Genomic DNA, 23,763 nt, shown 5'->3' on the forward strand with positions numbered 1-23,763 from the left:
TGAACATTTCATGATAGCTTTTGAGACAAGCGCTGACTCAACTCCTCTCCCGCACAGAGAACCAAGGAACTCACGTCTGCCTCAGGTGTCCTTACTGACTTGAGCAGCACCATCTTTGAATCTATGCAATTGTTTTGGAAGGACGATGTATCTTCCCAAACTCAATTTTGTATTTTCACAAGTGAGGATAAACACTTCTGCATACGTTTATATACTAGTCATTTCCATTTCTTCTCAACTTCTCTTCCATGGCACTTGCTCAGTTTTTGATGAGGTTGTTTGGGTTCTTAATACTTACTCTACAAGGATGAAACATTTGTTACATTTGTCACAAATGTTTTTTTCCAGGTTATTTTATGCTTTTTAATTTTGCTCATAGTGTTTGTTGCACAGAATGAATAACATATATTTGGTTAATCTTTATCAATATTCTCCTCATTTAGAAATGCTGCTAAGAATTCAACTGCAGGCTGAATTTATTTAAGTTTTTATATTTATTTATCAATGCTTCTCTTTATATTCATTCAGAAATTTTTTATGATGTGGAGAGACATAATTTGACTTTATACTCAAACAGCCAACTTCCTAAATTCTAGTTGTTGACCAATAGAGCTCTTCCCCTGATTGTCATGCTGCCTTTGCCAATACAATAACCGCTGAGGGGTCAGAAGCTATTCCAGAGTTCTCTATCTTACCTATCACGGCAGACCAAATGTGATCACAAATTCTTTGATGTGTCTCCCTTCAGGAAGTTGGATCTAATTTGCCTCTCCTTCAGTATGGGCTGGCTTAGAGACTTGCCTCTAACCAACAAAATGGGATTGGGCTGAATAAGCCTGTACACTGTGCCTCATTCATGCTCACTCTTCGAGTACCAGCCAGGGCACATGAAATCTGTCTACCTTGAGTCTGTCATGCTGTGAGGAAGCCCCAGGGAGAAGCAATGTGTAGGCACTCCAGGTGACAGTCCCAGCTAAGTCCAGCATTCAAGCGAGCCCAGCCCAGGCACCTGAGAGATGGAGTGAAGAAGCCTCCAGTGACTACAGTCTCAGCCATCAGAGTCTTCAGAGCTAAGCCCCACACATTATGGAGCAGAGACAAGGCATCTCTGCTGTGCCTTCTCTGAATTTCTGACCCACATATCCATGAGCACTAAGTTCTGGGGTAGTTTATTACGAACAATAGATAACCAGAACAATCTGTCAGTTATTTGCTAGTAATTAGAACCTTAGAGCTCCAACGAATGTGAGGTTGTCTTTATTGTGATAAAAAGACACAGCATAAAATTTACCATCTTAACCATTTTCATGTGCATAGTTCAGTAGTGTTAAGTAATATTCACATTGTGGATCAGATCTCCAGAATTAAATTTTTAGCACAAATAAATAATAATAAAGGATGGATCCTTTATTTGCATTTTGCAATAATCTTTAAAGGAAGTAGGTAGGTATGCTCTCCATTTTACAGATGAGAAAGCACCAGAGTCAGTGGCCTCATCTTGTCGCCTGGGATCTTAAGTGGAGGGCATCTGGATCATCTGGTACCCATCCCACAGTTCTTGCCCAGAAATGGGGTGATTGTGAGCATGAGAAGCGATTAAGCAACTGGTCTCACCATTGTGGGTTTTTTAATTAAGATATAATTGATATATAACATTATATTAATTTCAAGTGTACAACATAATGATTCAAAATTTGTATATATTGCAAAATGATCACCACAATAAATCTAGTTAAAATCCATCACCATGCATAGTTACACTTTTTTTCTTATAATGAGAACTTTTAAGATCTACTCTCAGCAACTTTCAAATATTCAACATAGTATTATTGGCTATAGTCACCATGTTGTACATTACATTCCCCAGGACTTATTAATTTTGTAATTGGAACTTTGACCATCTTCACCCCCATTTACTCCATTTACCCACCCCCTCCTCTGACAACCACCAATCTGTGTTCAGTACTTATGAGTTCAGTGTTTGTTTAGTGAGTTTAATTTTTGGTTTTTGGTTTTTTTAGATTTCACATATAAGTGAGATCATACAGTATTTGTTTTCTTATGTCTTATTTCACCTAGCATAATTCCCTCAAGTTTCATCCATGTTGTCACAAATGTCAGGATTTCCTTCTTTTTTATGGCGGAATAATATTCCTGTGTGTGTGTGTGTGTGTGTATGCATGTATGTGTGTGTGTGTGTGTGTGTGTGTGCGCATGTATGTGTGTGTGTGTATGTGAATGTATACAACTTCTTTAGCCATTCATTCATTGATGGACACTTAGGTTGCTTTCCATGTCCTGGCTACTGTAAATAATGCTTCAATGAACATGGGGATGCAGATATCTTTTTGGGTTACAACTTAACCCTTTCTTTGGGCAAATACCTAAAAGTGGAATTGCTAGATTACATAGTAGTTCTATTTTTTTTTGAGGGGTCTCTATACTGTTTCCTATAGTAGTTGCCCAATTTACATTCCCACCAATAGTGCACAAGGGTTCTCTTTTCTCCACATGCTATTTCTTGTCTTTTTGATAATAGCTATCCTAACAGGTGTGAGGTGGTATCTCATTATGGATTTGATTTATATTTCCCTGGTGATCAGTGATGTTGAGTACCTTTTCATGTACCTGTTGACCATCTGTATGTCTTCTTTGGAATAATGTCTATTCAGATCTGCCCATTTTTAATCAAATTGTTTGGGATTTTGTTATTGAGTTCTACGAGCCTTTTATATATTTTGGATATAACCCCCATCAGATATATGATTTACAAATATTTTCTCCCATTTGTTAGGTTTCTTTTTCATTTTGTTGATGATTTCCTTTACTATGCAGAAACTTTTAAGTTTGATATAGTTCCACTTATTGTTTCCTTTTGTTGACTTTGCTTTTGGTGTCAAATCCAAAAATCATTGCCAAAACCAATGTCAAGGAGGTTACTACTTATATTTTCTTTTAGGAACTTCATAGTTTCAGGTCTTATGTTCAAATCTTTGGCCCATTTGAGTTAATTCCTCTGTATGATATAAGATAGCGGTCCAGTTTTCCCGACACCATTTATTGAAGAGATAGTTCTCTTGCCATTTATATATTCCTGGCTCCTTTGTCATAAATTAATGGACCAAATATACATGGGTTTATTTTGGGCTCTCTATTCTGTCCCATTGTTCTACACATCTTTTTGTGCCAGTATCATACTGTTTTAATTATTATAGCTTTGTAACAGTTTGAAATCAGGAAGCATGATGCTTCCAGCTTTGTTCCTTTGTTTCTTTTGGCTATTCAGGGTCTTTTGTAGTTTCATACAAATTTTAGGATAGTTAGTTCTCTATGTGAAAAAAAGCCATTGGAATTTGAAAGGGATTTCATTGAATCTATAGATTGTTTTGGATGGTATGGACATTTTAACAATACTAGTTCTTTAAATCCATTTGCACAGAGTATCCTTCCATTTATTTGTGTCTTCTTCAATTTTTATCATCAATGTCTTATAGTTTTAGTGTACAGGTCTTTCACTTACTTGGTTAAATTTATTCCTAGATATTTTATTCTTTTTGGTGCAATTGTAAATCAATTTTTTCTTAATTTCTCTTTCTGACAGTTTGTCATTAGTGTATAGAAAAGTAACAGATTTTTGTATATTGATTTTGTATCCTACAACTTTACTGATCTTGAGTGTGGGTATGTGGAGTCTTTAGTGTTTTCTAAGTAGTGACACCTGCAAGTAGTGACAATTTTAATTCTTTCCAATTTGGATGCCTTTTCTTTCTTTTTCTTACCTAATTGCTCTTGTTAGGACATCCACTACTATGTTGAATAAAAGTGGTGAGAATGGGAATCCCTGTCTTGTTCCTGATCTTAGAGGAAAAGCTTTCAGCTTTTCACTGTTGAGTATATTAGAAGTGGGCTCATCATATATTGGTCTTTAATATGTTGAAATACATTCCCCTTATACCCACTTTGTTGAGTTTTTATCATAAATGGATGTTGAATTTTGCCAAATACATCTGTCTTTTTCTGTATCTATTCAGATGATCATATAATTTCCCTCCTTCATTTTGTTAATGTGATTTGCAGATGCTGAACCATCCTTGCATCCAGGGATAAATCCCACTTAATCATAGTGTGTGATCCTTTTAATGTATTGTTGATTTTGGTTTGCTAATATTCTGTTGGGGATTTTTGTCTCTAAGTTCATCAGGGATATTGTGATTTTCTTTTCTTGTGGCATCCTTGTCTAGTTTTGGCATCACTTGCCTTATACAATGAGTTTGGAAGTGGTCCCTCCTCTTTTTTTGGAAGTTTGGGAAGGACAGACATTAATTCTTCCTTAAATGTTTGGTAGAATTATCAGTGAAGTTATCTGGTCCTGGACTTCTGCTTGCTGGGAGATTCTAGAATCTTCTCTTTTTGCAAATCTGAAACTCCATACCCATTAAACAATTCCCCCTTTTCCCTCTCTCCCATTTCCTAGTAACCACTGATCTATATTTTGTATCAATGTATTTGACTCCTCTAGGAACCTCAATAAGTAGAATCATACAGTATTTGTCTTCTTATGAATATCTTATTTCACTTAGTAAAATTCTTCAAGGTTCATCCATGTGGTAGCATGGATCAAAATTTTCTTCCTTCTTAAGGCTGAATAATATTCCATTATATATATCCCACATCCTTTTAAATCAATTCATCCATCAATGGGCATTTGGGCTGCATCCTTGGGTTCTACCTCTTGGCTCTCATGAATAATGCTATGTGTGCAAATATCTCTTCAAGATTCCATTTTCAATTATTTTGGATATATACTCAGAAATGGGATTGCTGGATCATATAGTAATTCTATGTTTATTTTTTTGAAGAACCTTCCTAGTACTTTCCAAAACAACTGCACCATTTTAAAATCCCACCAACAGTGCACAAGAGTTCCAATTTCCTCACATGCTCTCCAACACTTACTATCTGTTGTTGTTTTTAATTTTATAGTAGCCATCCTAATGGGTATAGTTTTGATGCTCAGTTTCATTATTGGGGAGAACCAGTTCTCCTTCATTCCTCTTCACTTAAAAAAAAAAAAAACTTAACATCACAGCCTGATTATTCTTTCATGAAGTTTTGAATAATTGTGTCAAGTTCAAAAGGCAATTATAGCATCAGCATTCTGACATAAATGGCATTAAACTTATAAATTAACTTGGTGAAAATAATGTCATTTTGTTACTACTGAGTGTTCTTATCCAAGAGCATAGTATATCTTTCCACTTATTCAAGTTTTTTCTTATTCCAGGAGTAAAATTCTATAGTTTATTTCATATGGCTCCTATATATTTCTTGCCAAAATTATTTCTAGATGTTTCTTACTTTGGTTGTTTTGTTAATGCCACACCACAATGAGGTAGGCTCAGGTAACAAGGAAGCCCAGGGGCAGGAACACTGAACTTTGAGGGAAGGGCACCAGTAATAGCCAAGCTGAGCCTTGAAGGAGATTAGCAGGAGGCACCAACCAAGATGGGGAGAGGCATGAAAGCATGTAGCATGTGTGTGTGTGTGTGTGTGTGTGTGTGTGTGTGTGTGTGTGTGTGTGTGTGTTGGGGGCAGGAATGGCCCAGTGTTCTGGGAACCTAGACAGGTGGAGATGAAACTGGAGGGTGGATAGGGTGTCATGGACAGCCTGCTATTATCCCCAGGCAGCCTGTCCTATTTCACTGTAGATGAGAAGGAGATGAAGTGCTTCAAGATGAGGACCACTGAGGCAGAGCTGTGTTTTAGAATGCACCCTCTTCTAAAAGTCCTGGAGGCTGGAAGTGAGAAGCACATGGAAGCCAGTAAAGAGACCTTGCAGGAAGCTGCTGATAGAACCTGGAAGGAGGTGAGTGTCTAGAGGGTCTAAGGTAGAAGAGATATAAGGGAGAGGTAAAAAATACTGAGAAGAAAAGAAATCTGGTGATGAGGAAGAGGGGAAGAGGTAGGAGCCTAAAAAACAAACAGTTTTCTGGTGTGGATACCTGGGTCACTGTGTGTCATCACCAGAAATGGCATGGGCAGGGAACGAGAGGGCCTGGGGAAGGCTGAGAGGGTGTTCTCTGAGGCTGATGCCCCCAAGGGAGATGCTAGTGGGCATGTGGATAGACAAAGCTGAGGCTTGGGAGGGTTTAGGGATAGAGAAAGAAAGCTGGGAGCCAGCTGCATTTAAATCACAGCCAAAAGCAAGACCGCAGGATAGTTTGGTTAGTTAGAATATGGGCAGTATGAAAAACAGTGGCCTCCTGCCATGGCCCAGCCCATTCTGTCAGAAAAGGCCGGTCAGTGAAATCAAGGAGGGTCAAGGAAGGGGAAGGAAGAGTCAGAGAAGAGAGAAGTACACAGTCAGGATGGTACTCCCAAGACATCCTCCAGTGCTAAGCCATACCGCAGTGGAGACAGAGACCCTTTGATTTGTGCCGTAAGAGACAATGAAGTTCATCTGTGTTTCACTCTCTAAGAAAGGCATCAACTTAGTCTTAAGAAGAGAGACATGAACAATGGGCAGAGTCCAACTCCCTGAAATATATTTTTGAAATATATAAAGTTCTGAATACAAATTCCAAGAAGACCTGCATTTTGGGGCAGCGTTGAAGGAGACAAAACATTTGCATCTTCTGGGAAAAGCCTCATGCTGAGAGTAACAAGAGAGCAGAGTGCCCACAAGGTCTCCCTGGGTGACCTGTTGTCCTATTGAGTTTATTTTGATGCTCTCTATAAATACCTGGCGCCCGTGGCATTTAGAGGAAACAGGTTTTCCCCTCTGACTGCTATATGTTCTGCAGGAGATTTCTGTTCTGGTCTTTTCTAGGCACACAACTCCCTGGCCTGGCCTAAACCAGCTTTCCCTTCCCCCATTCCATGGGTAACAGTTTGCTGATTTGCTGTAGGCATTATCCTCCAAGGAAACCACCAAAAAGCACAGATGGAGAAATGACCTAATTAAATTTTGTACTCCTTGGGTTTCATTGCAAACTGGAAGTGTCTGCATCTGTTTGTCTGTCCAACTATTATATAGGATGTATTATTGTCCTAACCATTATGCCAGATACTAGCAATGCTAGGAATACTGAGTGTCATGGGTGAGAAAGCATGAACTTTAGAGACAAACACAGAAACAAACCCTAAAGATTTGGGTCCCTGCACAGAGGCCCTACAACTAGCAGTAAAATGTCACAGAGCAGGTTGAGTAAACCTCCTGGGACTCAGCCCACCAAATATATTATGGGGGCATCTCAGGAGGTTGCCAAGGAAATGATATGGAATAATACACACATTTCAAATCTCCATCCCTCCCCTTCCTTGCTCTTCCCTTCCTCTTCTTTCCTGGGAGAAATATATGGATAATATAAGATACAAGCAGTAGAGGGTTATCCTGGTAACCCTCATGACAAGCTACAAACAAGTTCTGCAAGCTTTAATGTGGCCTCCAGACTTGAGCTCACTTGGCTTCTCCAAATTCACTCACTCCCTTCCATTTCATCCAGAAACCAGAACGGTGAGGCTTCCTCTTTCAGTGCAGCCAGCCCAGCGTTGCACCAGTGGGTGTAACACCTCCTCTCAGAGAAAGAGTGGAAAGTGGAGGTCTACAACTCATGGAGTGGTGTCCATGTCCAGCCCTGAAGAGTCAAATCCTGAGGTTAGGAAGGCTAGTAGACTGCCACGGTGTCATAGGTCCAGATGGGCCAGCCCCTGGCAACTAGAGTGTCTGTAGCCATGCAGAAGTGAGGCCTGGTTATGGGCCCGGGCTCGGCTCTCTATGAGCCCTTGCATCACTCACCTCTCATCCCCCACCCCAACAGCCTCAATTTCCACTGAAGTGCCAATGCCTCCAGAGCCCATGGCTGCCTCCAATCTACTTCTCTGGTGCCCAAGGGTAAGTGGGGTGCCATGTGCCCCATCAAGACTCACAGTCCCCTGCTCTCCTAGCTGGTCATGCCTCCACTACCTGCCATGTCCACACTCTAGAAACTCATGGTCATTACTGAGCACTTTTTCTGCTCCTAAAGTGGGCTGATTTCACCTTGACACTGCCACTCCTCAGGCCTTGGTATGCAGAGAGCTCATGTGCATACACAGGCCTCTGGGCCTTCACCTGGAAGATGGAGAGACCCTTTCTAGGTCTGAGGATGATGTTCCAGAGAGGTCACACAGCTTTCTCCTGGGAGTGCACAGGACAAGCCCAGGAGCAAGAATCCTGGAGTGGCCTGTCAAGCATAGAAGCTGAGCTCCTATTCTGCAGAAGCAGGGAAGCTGTGGGGCCTGGGGCCCGAGTCAGGAACTGGGCTATGGGAAGGCCCTCAGAAGCTACCAGGAGGATCTACTAGTTCATCTGGGTACCTGAGGGCCTAGGGTCCCTCCCAGCAGGCAAAGTTTCTCCAGCCCTAGAAATCAGCCTAAAATTAGACATAACTTGCAATTCTAAATTGGAGTAGGCAATTTCCAAAGGCCACCAGAAACCTTTGCGGGTACCAAGGGACACTGGAATAGCTAGAGCACAAGATATGGGGAGGTAGGGCAGTTCTAGATGGGTTACAGCTCAGCTAACTCATCCCTTATCAAGGGGTCACCAGGAAGCCCTTTGCCCACACCATCTGTGAGTTTGGTTACTATGGTCCTGGGTGCACAAAGCAGCTGGAGACAGGCAGTGCTCAACTCTGAGTGGGATGGAATGGCTTTGGACCATCAATGGGAGGCAGTCTTTGCCTGCAGAGGAGCTTCCAACTGGAGGAATGCAAAAAAGATGAATAGGAAGGGAGGAGGGAGGGGCCAGCCAGGTGTGGCATTCCAAAGCATGAACTTTCCAAAATAGAATGCTGGTGTCATGAAGTTCTCGAACATAGAAAAATATCTCTGCTCTGGCAAAGAAAGAGGGTGTCTGAGGCTGGACCATGGTCAAAGACCAATGGAGAGAGGGCACCACCATGCTAGAGCCACTCACTGAGTTGACATGTGCTGTGTGGCCCTGCTGGCCTGCCTGCAGTGCACAACCTCAGAACAATTACTGGCATCTGAGATGGAAGTATATGTTTGGGACCCAAAAGTCTGAAGCATATGTTTTTCCTGGAAAGGTACTCGCCAAATCAGCTACTCAAGGTCTAGTATCAGGAAAGGAAACTGTATTATTCTGCACATTTTGAGTCAACAAATATATTTTTCCTCTTGCTTTAGAATAGACTGTGATGTTCCAAAATGCTCCCATTCACAGCCAATATACTTACACCAAGAAATACTCAGATTTACCATCGTGCCAATGAATATTATGCAAGAGGATCCCAACAAGAAGGGTCAAAGGGAAGGACGGAAGGATCAAGACCGTCAAATCAGTGCCCCCACCCTTATTCTGAGTCACTGATGGGATGCTGTTGCAGGTTGAATGGCCTTCCCCTCCCAGAGGCAGTTAGAAGAGAATTCCAAGAGCCTTGATGATCTAATTCTGAATAAAGAACAACAATGTGGTTGCCCCATGTGTAAAGGTGGGACACTTATGTCCACAGCTTTAAAAAACAACAATCAATATAAGAATAAAAGGCAGAGAACGAACTTAGAAGAAACAAAACAGATGATTCCCCTTTACTTAAAATCAACTTCTACCAGGAATCCACATTTGTGAGAGAGTTCAGTGCACTGCACTACACTGGAGTGCTGATAAGGAATGTGCTGTGTCTCTGGGTTTAGTGTAGAAAGGAAAGCTGTGAAATAGTATGCATATTAATTAATCCGCTCATAGCTCTTTGTGGAGGAACTGCTTGTGCCCAAGGGCACTATGGGAAAAGAAAAAGATTGGAGGAGTAAAGGGAAAATAGGATTGCATGCAGACAAGAGACACTGGCATGAATTTCAGGACTGGGCTGGGAGTGGTGGCACTGGCCGGTGCAGGGACCTGTCCACCATCTGTGTGCATGCAGAAGCTACAGGACATCTGGAGCAGCTGAGTGCTCTTTTTTTTTTTTTAAGATTTTATTTATTTATTTGAGAGCGAGAGTGAGAGCACACATAGAGGGAGAGGGAGAAGCAGACTCCCTGTTGAGCAGGGAGACCGATGTGGGGCTCGATCCCAGGACCCCGGGATCATGACTTGAGCTAAAGGCAGACTGAGCCACCCAGGTGTCCCAGTTGAGTGGCTCATAAAATACATCTATGAATGTCTGAGCTACTAGCACAGGCCAGACCCTGTGCTTAGATGGTGTCCAAAACCACTGCACACTGTTAACCTGTCACATCTCAACTTTCCTGACTGCCCTACAGGACGCGGCCCCATTACCCCAACTGGTAAGCACAAGGTCCCTTCTAAAGGAAACACACAGGGGAAGAGGCCAAGGCTGAGATTTCAGATATTAAGGTTGCCTACAGAAACGTCCCCCTTTATCCGTGGTTTCGCTTTCCGAAGTTTTAGTTACACACTGTCAGCTGAGGTCCAGAAGCAGATGATCCTCCTGCTGACAGGCAGTAAGAAGGTCAACAGCCTACCCCATTCCCTTCACTTCACCTCATCACATGGCCATTTTATTATCTCACATCATCCCCGGAAGGGTGAGTACAGTTCAGTAAGATATTTTAAGAGAGAGAGAGGGAGACCACATCCACATAACTGTTACGACAGTGTGTTGTTATAATTATTCTATTTTATTATTAGCTATTGTTGTTAATCTCTTATGTGCCTAACTGATAAATTAAACTTTACCATAGATATGTATGTATAGGAAAAAACATAGTGTATATAGGGTTTGGTACTAGCCACTGTTTCAGACATCCATTGGGTGTGGTGGAACACGTGCCCTGCTGATAATGGGAACGACTATACTTTATTTAAGGCAAGTTTAGGCATTGCAAATGACAAAATAATTGGTAGCAATCTATGGTAGGTGGAGTTGGGCATCCTCAGGGTCCCTTCTAATGCTAAGTACAGCCTGAGGCCACTCCTCAGCAATGCTACTGGCTTTCCTAACCCTGTCCCAGGACTTAAGCCCATTAGGACCCCAAAAGCAAATCCTCTTATTTCAAACATCTACACCAACTGAGAGCCTGTGCCACCAAGTTCTGAGGATAAGGTCATAAGAGTAAGTTAAAAACTGCATATTGTTGGGGAGCCTGGGTGGCTCAGTGGGTTAAGTGTCTGATTCTTGATTTCAGCTCAGGTCACGATCTCAGGGTTGTGGGATCCAGCCCTGTGTCGGGCTCCATGCTGGGTGTGGAGCCTGCTTGGGATCTCTCTCTCCCTCTCCTTCTGCCCCCACACCCCTTTGCTCACACTTGAGCTCCCTCTCTCTCAAAAACAAAAACAAACAAAAACCCTGCATATTGTACACATGGCAGAAAGGTGAGTTTATGTAACATTTTTTTCTTTGCTTCCCTGAGCAGAGGTGAAGCTCCAGAATATTTGAGGTAAAATATTTTTTCTCTTTCAGAAGTATCTTTAAAGTTGAGGCAATGAAATAAAACATTTGTAGTTCTAATTGTCTGAAATGTTTGTTTGCTTTTTTGTTTTGTTTTGGACACTGACATTCCCCGATCAAAAGGAATATTAAAGAGGAACAGATGGGAGGCATGTTTGAAAGTGGCTAGCCAATGAAGGTCAAAGGTTTGAGAAGCAATGATTTTTTATCATATGAATTTAAACTAAGTAGGCCCTTTCTGAAAGGCTCACTGTGCAATCAGGAAATGCTTCCATTCCCTCTTCCACGGAGTCACACCCCCTAAATGCCACCACATTATAGCATTATCAAGACCTAAGTTCCAAATGACTGTGAGCACACAAGAATCGACTGAGAACTAAAAACTCAGAATGTTTCACAACAACTGAACATTGATTTGAGCCTCCAGGGCAAAACTCCCCATCTCTCTGTAATAATGTTAATTGAACTCCTAGATAAATTCTTCTCACGTGAGTAAATATGCAAAGCTGTCCCCTGGGCTGGTCTGAACTATGCTTCCAGAAGCAGCTTCTACCTTCCGTATATATTTTACACATGTATAATGTTTCCTGTTCATGTTATACTGGGTTCTGATCCTTATCTCAGATCCCAGTGCTTATTTGTTGCTGTTGGTCTTCAGTATTTTATGTAATGCAACCTAATAGGTTATTTATCATAAAATGATTTAAGATGACTTGGACTTTTGATCTAAGCAAAGTTCATAACTTAAATTACCATGTGCTTTGTGCTTTGTGGCTTGTTGATAATCTCTGTTAAAATGTTTTCTCCTAGAGACCATGCATCATGTAATTTTTATAATGTGACATGAGTCAAAATTGAGTTGTGTTAAGGATAAATTTCTGCTCACATGCCTTTTCTCTATATTCCCTCTAAACCCCACGTGACATGAACGTCTGCACCACTCAGGCACGTTCCTACATGAGAATGCATGCCTGCATGGACAGGCACACCGTCCTCACTCTGACTCTTGGTGAAGAGGCAAGTGCAGAGCAGGGTCTGTTCTGAGCTCTCAGAGGGCCATGGGGATGCAACTTCACCTAAAGAGACTTGCAGTTAAGACACTAAAATGTTCTCAGTCCCAAGTCTTCCCTGTTTTAAAAAACTGTGTCAACCATAACCATTTTGTTTTCAAAATCCTGGAAAGAACAAAAATGAAGCAGAAGCTCAGAAAAGATAAGTGAGCAGTCTAAGATCAACCAAAAAGCAAGTGGCAGAACCCAGAGTTTGAAACCTAAGGTCCTCACAGGCCCTCCAGAAAAGAGAGTGGGGTGGGCAGCCACAGACTCGGGAACATCCCAAATGTGTATCCCCCACTCGGTCCCCCTGCACACTCAGCTGAAATCCAGTACACCGGCTGGCAAATAAAACCACCATGGAGGCACTGATTGTAGCCTAGTGCCTGAAAGTGTTACCCAGCCCCTTTTAAAAACACATTTATGAACTCTCAGGAATAACTGGAAATGTCTAAGCATCTTGCAAAGAGAATGTTGAAAAATCACATTTGTTAAAACCACCTGCTACTACCTTCATTATTCTAATTCTGGTGACATCGGCAGGAACCTGGTCAGCCTATCTTTAATGTTTGGAATTTTTAATGTATGCACATCTTCAGTGTTTTGCTTTTTTGACATGTTGGCTCAACATCTCCAGTGTAGTGATGCTGGGTCCAAAGCTCTGGCTCCCAGAGCGCCTCACATCGGCATGTTTTCAGCAAAATAGCCTCAGGACTTCCCATTGAATGAACAGGTTGTTTTGGTACCGATTTAGCCCCACTGCTTTGCTGATGCTGACAAATGAACACCCCACACTTTAATCCTTGCCACCTTCACCCACTCACTCAACGAATCTTGCTGGTAACATGAAGTCTGCTCAAGCTACAGGTCACAGTATTGCAATTAGTCCGTGTTGGTCATGAGACTCTCCAATGTGCCTGGGGGGGCTGCAAAGGCCAAAATGAGGGGCTCAGGGCCATGCTGGTATCATGGAAAGACAAGATTTTGTTTAAAACTGCTCACTTGCAGGATGGTTATTCATATTGCAAAAGGTTAACTAAGGATGCCTTTAAATAATGCACTCTATAAAGGTATTCAAAAGTCTGACTGAATCCTCCAAGAACATTGACAATTTTTAGGAGCAGCTTTTATATAAAGGAAAGCACAGAGGTGGCAGGGTGGGAGGAAGCCATGTAAAAATGTGGTGGGGAATCACCCTCCCATTGTCTCTGGAGGCCTCACCGTGCTATTCCTCTCCAGCCAACAGAAACCACATTTGGACTCAAATCTTTGTAAGCAGAATATCTCCCTAGAGGTTGTATCAGATGTGACTGTTGTGATGACCAAACATTTTCTAATTGAGAGATGAAATATTCAGTACTGCTCACGAACCCCAGAATAGCACCGACTAGTGTCTTGGATAGAAAACTTACATAAGAAAATACCATTTTATTATCTTATAATAGAAATAACTCCCTAGAAAAATACAGGTCAGAGTTAATGGGAAAGATGAGTCAAGTCCAGTGTATAGCACTTTTAATTTATGTCATGCTAAATGTGGAATAAATTAATTGCTTCTGATTTATGGATTGAGTTTAAAGTTTTATATATATAATTCTTTTGCCTCTCATGGTTCAGCTGGAATCCTGTTTATTCCCTACACATCAACTAATATAAGTCAAATCTAATGGTTTCAAATGTCTCTTTTTCTCAGGATCTGGATTTCTCGTTCCTTCTTCAATCCCCCTTATGTCTCAAGGAACATCAGCAGGGTTTTTTTTACTACCTCAAAACAGAAGTGGAGGTGCCTTCATTTCTATTTTAATATCACCTAGGCTCTAATAGAATCATTTAAAGCAGTTTTTGTTTTGTTTTTTTTTTTTTGATGATAGGTGAAAATGGAACAAAATGTCATCAGCTGGAGATACACAGGGATGCATTTAGAGATGAGGTGGGCTTGGAATGGCCTCCAAACCTGAGGAGGGGTGATTAAAAAGAGGTCAGGACAAAGGGTCAGTGAAGGTGGTGCTGGATGAAGAGTACACTAGGGGTTCAGTATATTATTCTCTCAACTTTGGTGTGCCATTGAAATTTTCCATCGTAAAAAAAAAAAAAACTTTAAACACAGATTTTCCCATTTCCCCCCTTTATTTAACAAGGCCCTCTTGGCTATGGTGATTCCATTTTCATGCAGTAGGTGGGGGCAAGGTGGGAAAGGGCACCAGACCAGCTACAAACCAACATTTGCTCCTTGCAAAGGCACCAGGGGCGTTGGAAAGAGGAAGGGAAGGAAGGAGGTGGAGGGCTCTTCCTCACACCCTCTCACAGGCTTGGCACCTGTGGTCTGATCTCCAAAAAGACACTCCACACAACCACCAGGCAACTGTATGCAATCAGTCATCCGAAAATTTGGCTCCCGTTACTTCCTGTCCTAGCCAGAAGGGACATCTGACTGCCGCGGGGCCACCTCGGTGGCTCATCTTCAGGTCTGTGAGGATTTTGGAGTCGGACCCCTCTCGGAGGACCACATCCAGCACCAACACAGACTGTCCTGGCAATCACACCTCAGCAACAAAAGTTGGCTCGCTCTGGGGTAGGTTACCAGGCTGCTCACCCCACAGGCTGCAGGTCTACGCAGCACGCCTCTCCCTTTGGGCTCTGACTAAACACGCCGGCCAGTAGGAGGGAGACGGACAGATACACAGACACTCGCGCACGCACCACCGCCTGAGCCCCATTCTAACTAGAAAACGGAGCCAGCCACCCACCCTCTATCCCTCAAATCAGCTAAGCCCTCGGCTGGTGTCTGCTGTCCCGAGCATCGGGACAGGGCCAGGGAAGGCGCAGACCTTGAGTCCGGGCCACTAGCCCCGCGACGCCAGCGCATCTGACGCCGCAGAAGGGCTGCGCTCACCTGAAGTCTGGGTGCCAGAAGCCCAAGCCTCTGCGTGCAAGCCCCCCCACCCCCCACCCCCCGCCAAGGAAATGAAGGCGACCAGATGATGCCTTCCTCTAGTTTTTCAGAAAAGCCAAGCGACCCCACTGGCATCCTCCCCAAAGCAAGACTGCAAGCGCCCACACTAATTGGAGTCTTGCAGAAAACGCACAAGCTATCAAAGCCCCTTCCCTCAGAAAAGTGCCCAACTCTGCCCGTAATCCGTTCCTCTCTGTCCGCTGCTCAGAGAGCGCACACCAAGAGGCAGAAATCATGCCTAGGGAAATCGAGACTAGAACTTGATCCCCAAAAGCGTGTCCACTCGGTCCCCTCTCTGAGCCGGGGCTGGCGACTCCCAGGGCTGCGGGTTGTCGCGGCTGCCAGGGACCAGCGAGTTCTCGGAAACGGGGGGGTCCAGGAGTCCCCGCCTTCGTCCTGGTTCGGGGTAGGGAGTCCCCATCCCAGCGCGTTCGCGCCCTTGCCTTCCTTTTCCCCTTTGCTTGGCGAAGGCAATCCAAGCCGGTTTCCCTTCCCGGTCCCATCTGGACCTCGGTCCCCAGCTCCGCGGCTGCCCCGCTCACCAGCCCCTGCCGGTCTCCTTTGGGTCGCTTCAGGGGGTCGCCCGAACCCGCAGAGCCAATGCCTGCCGCGCGCGGTCACGGCCTTGGGCAGTTCCGCTCCTCTGCGCTCCCAGGTCTGGGTCTCACTAGCTCCCAGCGACTTTGCACAGCAGCCCCTCCGCCTCGCCGGGGCGCCTGGGGTGGCGAGGCGCCAAGCTGCAGCCTGGGCTGACAGCACCCGACCCCTTCCTCCGCATCTTCCTCGCCCGCTCTGCTCTCCCCTCGCTCCTGGCGACCCCGCGCCTCCCAGGTCCCGCCGCCGCGACCACCCGGACTCACCGCGGGCATCGAGCCGCCGCTGGGTCTGCGCGCTCCCAGGCGGAGCCAGGGCGCCCTCCCGCGCGAGGGCCGCCTCCTGCGCCCGCCCGCGGCCCCCGCCCTGCTCCTGCCGACCAGTCTGCCCAACCCGCGCTGCCGGGGCGGTCGGGACTTACCTCCCGGACAAGGTGACCCGGCCAGTGCGCCCAGGCTGCCGCCCGTGCGTCTCCGGAACAGGCGAGCGTGCGGGGCGCGGGGCGGTGCGGCGCCCGCCTCTGCTCCCCAGCTCCCCAGCTCTCTCCTCCTCTGCCCTCCCCGCCTCCCCTCCGCGCCGCTCCCCGCCCTGCGCTCGCCTCCCGCGCCCCCAGCCGCCCCGCGCGTGCTGGAGCGCCCGGCTAGGGGCAGCGGCGGCAGCCCAGGGCGGCGGGGAGCTGGCGCTTGGCGGCAATGGGGCGGAGCCCGGCCCTCCAGCAGCCGGGAAAGGAAAGGGTGCTGGGAGCCTCCCGCGGCGCGCGGCTGACGGGTGGGTTGGGCGAGGGGCGTCCCGGGACGCGCCACGGCTCGCCAAGCCTGGCGACACGCGTGCTGGAGGCAGTGGCCACGGGCTCCGGGGGAGGATGGCAGTGAGGAGGAGAAGGGAACGGGCCCGTGCGAAGGCGGCCGCCAACTTTGCCCCAAGCTGAGCGGGCCCCCGGGGGTGATCACATCTGGCGGGTAGCCCGGGGCCGGTGTCTGGGAATGTGGAAAGCGACAGAGACTGGGGCGGGGTGGGGGTGGGGGGTAGGCGCTGGGTACTCGGAGGACAGGGATTTGCAGCCTGGCTCTGAGAAGAGACGGTTCCCCTCGGTCCTAAAGGCCTCCCCAAGGCTCCTGTATGGTTTTGAGGTTCAAAGGGACCCACTTTCTAGGTCTGGCATCTGTTTAAGTCCTGACCAGCCGGCCATCCAGGCGAAACAAGTGCGGGCCCAGATTCAGAGACACCTTGCCCAGCCCCAGACCGGTCTATTTTCTTCCAATGGCTGCCCTTTGGCAGTTGGAATTATAAGGAAACTAAGGCTGTGGGGGTGGGCAGGTTGGGGGGCATAATCCTGGTGAGGAGAGTGGGTATAGGGGAGCAGAGAGGAGAGAGGGCCACCTCCAAGATATCCTGCATTTGAAGTGTTGGGGGAAGGGGAGAATAGTGTTTTTAGTTTGAATTCCATAGAGAAAGAACCTGAATGAAAGCTATATCAGAAAGGGGGTCATAAGTGATTTAGAAAAACATTCTGTGAGCCCATTTCTACCCGAGGCGCAGACCTGCCTCAGGCTCCAGCCTTGCTAGCCCAGGCCCTGATAGTCAAGGCTGGTTATGCCCCCTGAACCCTCCTTGGCACAGAGCCCTCCCTGCTGCCCTTTCCCCCTGAGAAGGCGCTGCTTCTCCTGGCAGGCTGCCTCTCGTAGAGTTTTCAAAGGGCAGGAGTTGGAGGTGGTGCCAGAACCACAGGTCCCTCCCTGTGCTCCCCTTGTTGGGGGTTTGGCGCCTGTGGAACATCAGCAGCCCAAAGAGAATGCTAAAGTCAGAGTGGGACTGTGAGGCATTTGGGTGGAGCAACAGGTCAGTAGAACCAGCACCATCTGTGGTTTGCCTTTATCCACCTGAACTGCATCCCATCTCCATCTTTCCAGCATGGCAAAGACAATGAGGGGGTTCTTCCTCTAGATCCTCAGAGCTGCAAGTTCATGGTTTGGTACATCTCTCCCAACTAGGAGAACTTTTCAAATGGGAAGAAAATGCTCTTCCCACCTTACCTTGGTAAAGTTGCTCCCTGTTCCTAGAGTCCTTTCCTGAACAGAAAATTCTCTCATCTGAACCACTGGGTTGAGAAGATATTGTTAGACTCATTTGAGTTGGAGAATCATTCCCATTTATCAGATGAAGAAGCCTTAGTTTTTCTTTAAAAAGATTAACTGAGATTTATGTAGCTACCCAATATACAGAAGTAGCCTGGAACTCAAGTTCCTGCCTTTTAGCCGGCACATTTTTGCTTATCTGGGCTTTGGGTTGGATTTTGGAGGGCAGTTTTGTTTTGCCAAGAGAACACTTTGACTCTAGGTACTGTTTGAATTTTAAGTTGGATTTTTCCTAATAGAGTAGGTGGGCACCTTCTTTTGTGCAGTATGAGAGGTGATCACTGGTCATCACTGGCTGCCTGTGGAGTGTTCCCTCCAGAAGTGAGGATTGCAGAAGTTAAAGGAAGAAAACACCTTTGTACTGAGTTTTGTGGACTGTCTTTATGTCCTAGGTACTTTGAAATTTTTCAGGGTGATATTTTGGAACTGTATACCCTGGCTCATCTGGGTGATATGTTGAGGAAGGTTATATTGGTAGGGGGTGGGGGTTGTGATTGCATTTCCTAATATTTTCTAAGAGTTGGTTTTCATAACATGCCTCATTCAGTTTAGCATCTAAATGTTCACATTTTCTTTTGTTGTGGAATGCATATGTAACTTCTCTCTGACAGTTATATGGGTGGACTCCCTTAAGTCACTATGTTCTATAGTTGTATAGCTCTTTGCTTGGACACTTTACAGGTACTGAGGAAATACTCAGTGATTGATAGTTATTGAAAAAACCACATTGGATTGTGAGGTCAGAACACAGATGTCTCTGAAAAAAGAGGGTAATTTGAAAGAAATGGAACAGTTCACAATGTGGTGTGGACACTCCTCTTCCTCCTCCTCCTCCTTTTACTGATTTCTTCCATGCCACTCACATAGCTTCAAGATCCCCGGAGATATATAGTCTTTTCTTGATACTACCCCATACACACACACACACACACACACACACACACACACACACACACACACACACTCCTTTTAGTGTTTCTGCAATCCTAATGGACCTTATACTTCACTGCAAAAGAAAACTGCCAGGACCAGGAATCTAAAACTTGAAGAGAGGACTGTCACCTGCACCCAGTAAATGTGGCAGCTCATCCCTCAGGAGGGCTCTAAGGCTCCTGGTGGGCACCTTGGTTGATCGGAAATGATAGCTGTGCACATAGGGCAGTTTGTCTTAAGGGTGTTTCCCTACTTGCTGATGGGAGTACTATCATAACTATTACACGTGATGTAACATTGAAATGAAAAAGTAAATGAGGGGTTACTGCATGTTGGGCAGTGGGACATAGTAGAAACGGGGTAACCTTCTCAACAATGCTTATCTCTTATAAGAGATTATAGAACTTTTCAGAGCTAGGAGAGGTCGGTGGGGCCAATTCATGTGTTGTGAGGAACTGTCACTAAAGCACCAAGCCAGCTATCAAGGTTCTCAGCAACTTTCAGGAGAGACTGTTACCTGCCCAGAGATAGGTGGACTTGATGAGAGGAAACACAGATTTGAGTTTTTCAAATAAGAACTGTTCCTTAAAATGTCTTGAACTGAAAGGCCTTAGCACAGGGGCCGTAGTGCTGTGCACAGAGTCTGAAGGTCAACAGTGCTCATTCAGAAACCATCTTTAGATCAAACGTGTAAAATGCTCTGCTCCAAATGCTGATTGTAGTATTAAAGATGAAGAATGGTATATGCAATTTTAAAGCAATCTAATTAATGTAATGCAGTGTTTTCTTTTTCTCTCCCCAAAATTTATTACTGAATTGTTTATCTTAAGTTGATGACATCCCAGAATTGAAAAGCTGCAATGTCTTATGACAGTAAATCTTTTTGACTTAGAAGGACAGGAAAATGAGCATTCAGATGATCAGTGTAGAGATGATAGGCAAGGTTTCTAAGAAAAAACATGAATTGAATCAGAAATAAAGGGAGAAAAAGCCAAAACCTAGGGAAATTTCTGAGGCCATGTTGACATGAGAGTTTAGACCATGAAAAAAGATACAGTAGAATGTCCTAACATTGGAGTGGAGGAATTCTTGGTGACCCCCTAGGCCCACACTCTGATTCTCCCCATGAGGAGACAGTTCCAGAAGGACTGTGTGGAGGGCCATTCAAGCCACATCTGGGATCCTGATTTCCAAATAAGCGGTCCTGCCTCCACATCCATTACATCAGTTTGGAAAGAATCAAAGAAGAAAGTTAATGTGTTATAAGCAGCCTCTATAGCGCTAGAGTATCCCTTATCTATTGCTGCATAACAAGCTTCCCCCAAACTGAGTGGCTTAAGATGATAACCACTTATTTGCTCACAATTCTAAGGGTTGGCAAAGAGGGCTGGATGCCTTTGATTTCTTTTTGTTGTCTGATTGCTGTGGCTAGGACTTCTAATACTATGTTAAATAGCAGTGGTGATAGTGGACATCCATGCCACGTTCCTGATCTTAGGGGGAAAGCTCTCAGCTTTTCCCCATTGAGAATGATATTCACAGGAGGTTTTTCATAGATGGCTTTTATGATATTGAGGTATGTACCCTCTATCCCTATACTCTGAAGAGTTTTGATCAAGAAACGATGCTGTACTTTGTCAAATGCTTTTTCTGCATCTATTGAGAGGATCATATGATTCTTATTCTTTCTTGTGTTAATGTATTGAATCACGTTGATTGTTTGTGGATGTTGAACGAAACTTGCAGCCCAGGGATAAATCCCACTTGGTCATGGTGAATACTCCTTTTAATGTATTGGTGGATCCTATTGGGTAGTATTTTGGTGAGAATTTTTGCATCCATGTTCATCAAGGATATTGGTCTGTAATTCTTTTTGAGGGGGTCTTTGTCTGGTTTTGGGATCAAGGTAATGGTGGCCTCATAAAATGAGTTTGGAAGTTTTCCTTCCACTTCTCTTTTTTGGAACAGTTTCAGGAGAATAGGTATTATTCCTTTAAATGTCTGATAGAATTCCCCTGGGAAGCCATCTGGCCCTGGGCTTTTGTTTTTTGGGAGATTTTTGATGACTGCTTCAATTTCCTTAGTGGTTATAGGTCTGTTCAGGTTTTCTATTTCTTCCTGGTTCAATTTTGTTAGTTGATACATCTCCAGGAATGCATCCATTTCTTCCAGGTTATCTAATGTGCTGGCATAGAGTTACTCATAATATGTTCTTATAATTGTTTGTATTTCTTTGGTGTTGGTTGTGATCTCTCCTCTTTCAATCATGATTTTGTTGATTTGGGTCATTTCTCTTTTTTTTTAGATAAGTCTGGCCAGCGGTTTATCAATCTTGTTAATTCTTTCAAAGAACCAGCTCCTAGTTTCGTTGATCTGTTCTACTGTTCTTTTGGTTCCTCTTTCATTGATTTCTGCTCTGATCTTTATTATTTCTCTTCTCCTGCTGGGTTTAGGCTTTATTTGCTGTTTTTTCTCTAGCTCCTTTAGGTGTAGGGTTAGGTTGTATATTTGAGACCTTTCTTGTTTCTTGAGAAAGGCTTGTATTGCTATATACTTTCCTCCTAGGACTGCCTTTGCTATATCCCAAAGATTTTGAACAGTTGTGTTTTCATTTTCATTGGTTTCCATGAATTTTTTGAATTCTTCTTTAATTTCCTGGTTGACCCATTCATTCTTTAGTAGGATGCTCTTTAGGCTCCATGTATTTGAGTTCTTTCAGCCTTTCCTCTTGTGATTGAGTTCTAGTTTCAAATCACTGTGGTCTGAAAATATGCAGGGAATAATCCCAATCTTTTGGTAGCAGTGGAGACCTGATTTGTGACCTAGGATGTGATCTATTCTGGAGAATGTTCCAGGGGCACTAGAGAAGAATGTGTATTCCGTTGCTTTGGGATGGAATGTTCTGATGATGTCTGTGAAGTCCATTGGGTCCAGTGTTTCATTTAAAGACTTTATTTCCTTGTTGATCTTTTGCTTAGATGATCTGTCCATTTCAGTGAGGGGGTTGTTAAAGTCCCCCACTATTATTGTATTGTTGTCAATTTGTTTCTTTGCTTTTGTTATTAATTGCCTTATATAATTGGCTGCTCCCATGTTAGGGGCATAGATATTTACAATTGTTAAATCCTCTTGTTGGATAGACACTTTAAGTAGGGTATAGTGTCCTTCCTCATCTCTTATTACAGACTTCGTTTTAAAATCTAATTTGTCTGATATAAGGATTGCCACCCCAGCTTTTATTATGGTGTCCATTAGCATGGTAAATGGTTTTCACCCCTTCACTTTCAATGTGGGGGTGTCACTGGGTCTAAAATGAGTCTCTTGCAGACAGCATATCGATGGGTCTTGTTTTTTAACCCAATCTGATAGCCTATGTCTTTTGATTGGGGCATTTAGCCCATTTACATTCAGGGTAACTATTGAAAGGTAGGAATTTAGTGCCATTTTATTGCCTGTAAGTTGACTGTTACTACTTATTGTCTGTGTTCCTTTCTGGTCTATGCTGCTTTTAGGCTCTCTCTTTGCTTAGAGCACCCCTTTCAACATTTCTTGGAGGGCTGGTTTCGTGTTTGCAAATTCCTTTAGTTTTTGTTTGTCCTGGAAGCTTTTTATATCTCCATTATCAATGACAGCCTAGCTGGATATAGTATTCTTGGCTGCATATTTTTCTCATTTAGTGCTCTGAAGATATCTTGCCAGTGCTTTCTGGCCTGCCAGGTCTCTGTGGAGAGGTCTGTTGCCAGTCTAATGTTTCTACCTTTATAGGTTACATATCTCTTCTCCCGAGCTGCTTTCAGGATTTTCTCTTTGTCTCTGAGACTCGTAAGTTTTACTATTAGATGTCGGGGTGTTGACCTATTTTTATTGATTTTGAGAGGGGTTCTCTGTGCCTCCTGGATTTTGATGCCTATTTCCTCCCCCACATTAGGGAAGTTCTCTGGTATAATTTGCTCCAATAGACCTTCTGCCCTTCTCTCTCTTTCTTCTTTTCCTGGGATCCCAATTATTGTAATGTTGTTTCATCTTATCGTATCGCTTATCTCTCAAATTCTGCCCTCGTGATCCAGTAGTTGTTTATCTTTTTCTCATCTTCTTTATTTTCCATCATTTGGTCTTCTATATCGCTGATTCTCTCTTTTGCCTCATTTATCCTAGCAGTTAGTGCCCCCATTTTTTATTGCACCTCATTAATAGCCTTTTTGATTTGGATTTGGTTAGATTTTAGTTCTTCTATTTCTCCAGGAAGGGTGTCCCTAATAACTTCCATGCTTTTCTTCAAGCCCAGCTAGTATCTTTAAAATCATGATTCTGAACTCCAGGTCCGACATTTTACTAATGTCATATTGAGTAGATCCCTGGAAGATGGTACTACCTCTTGTTCTTTCTGCTGAGGTGATTTTTTTCTTGTCATTTTGTCCAGAGAAGAATAGATGAATGAGAGAACAAAATGCTAACAGGTTAACAACATCCCCAGAAAATATACTCTAAACAATTCAGAAAAGACCTGAAACCAGGGGAAAGGAAAGGGAAAGAAAGAAAAAAGAAAGCGAAAAAAAAAGAAAAAGATAAAGATAAAAACAAACAAAAACAGAACAAAACAAAACAAAAAAACCTGAATATGATCAAATATGATCAGGCTAGTGCATAGATCAGTGCCACACACTAGATTTTGGTTGTATTTT

The 23,763-nt window shown here is 44.0% G+C and overlaps 1 protein-coding gene across 3 annotated transcripts in view; it reads right to left on the reverse strand.

The window, feature by feature from the left end:
• Positions 1–16,683, reverse strand: part of SYNDIG1 (synapse differentiation inducing 1) — a 244,390-nt gene extending 227,707 nt beyond the window's left edge. The window contains exon 1 of one of the 3 annotated variants that reach the window (XM_027622251.2): positions 16,435–16,683. The gene's annotated coding sequence lies outside the window, so the exon portion shown is untranslated. Of the gene's footprint in view, positions 1–15,961; positions 16,121–16,279; positions 16,402–16,434 lie in introns of those variants that run through there. The other 2 variants (XM_027622253.2, XM_027622254.2) reach the window with 2 other exon arrangements.
• Between the last annotated feature and the right edge of the window lie 7,080 nt (positions 16,684–23,763).

Source organism: Zalophus californianus, chromosome 8 (assembly GCF_009762305.2).
Source record: "Zalophus californianus isolate mZalCal1 chromosome 8, mZalCal1.pri.v2, whole genome shotgun sequence".
NCBI classification, from domain to species: domain Eukaryota; kingdom Metazoa; phylum Chordata; class Mammalia; order Carnivora; family Otariidae; genus Zalophus; species Zalophus californianus.